Consider the following 677-nt stretch of genomic DNA (forward strand, 5'->3'; position numbering starts at 1 on the left):
GCACTTTACATTTGAATGAAATCTCAAAGTGCTAATGTGTAACACACATTTAATTTAATGTTTCCTGCACATATTAAAATGTGCTGTGTGTAAGATTAGAGGCCTTTATTTTCAGAATAAGGCAGATATTGTATATTTATAACTATGTTTTCATGCATCTATAATAACCTTAAAATAACAGTCTTTGTCTTTTTGTTACTTTAAAAATTTCGTATACCACAACAGAAACTAAATACTGGCTTAAACAGAGTCGTAAAGTGTTTGTTTCTTCTTTTACACTGAGCAAGTGAGGGTGATGTGAGGAGATTGCAATGCAGCGATTAGTCCACCTAGATACTGAACTAAAATTCTACACACTGGACCTTTAAACTCAATTTGAGCCTCTAGCTTGAAAAACTATATATATAAACATATAAAAACTATAAAGCACTTTACATTTGAATGAAATCTCAAAGTGCTAATGTGTAACACACATTTAATTTAATGTTTCCTGCACATATTAAAATGTGCTGTGTGTAAGATTAGAGGCCTTTATTTTCAGAATAAGGCAGATATTGTATATTTATAACTATGTTTTCATGCATCTATAATAACCTTAAAATAACAGTCTTTGTCTTTTTGTTACTTTAAAAATTTCGTATACCACAACAGAAACTAAATACTGACTCTAAACAGAG

The 677-nt window shown here is 29.8% G+C and overlaps 1 protein-coding gene across 1 annotated transcript in view; it reads right to left on the reverse strand.

Annotated features, from left to right (window-relative positions):
• The window catches only part of LOC104935539 (uncharacterized), a 10,849-nt gene that overhangs the window by 6,948 nt on the left and 3,224 nt on the right, over window positions 1-677 (reverse strand).

This window comes from Larimichthys crocea, chromosome II, assembly GCF_000972845.2.
Source record: "Larimichthys crocea isolate SSNF chromosome II, L_crocea_2.0, whole genome shotgun sequence".
Classification (NCBI taxonomy): Eukaryota; Metazoa; Chordata; class Actinopteri; family Sciaenidae; genus Larimichthys; species Larimichthys crocea.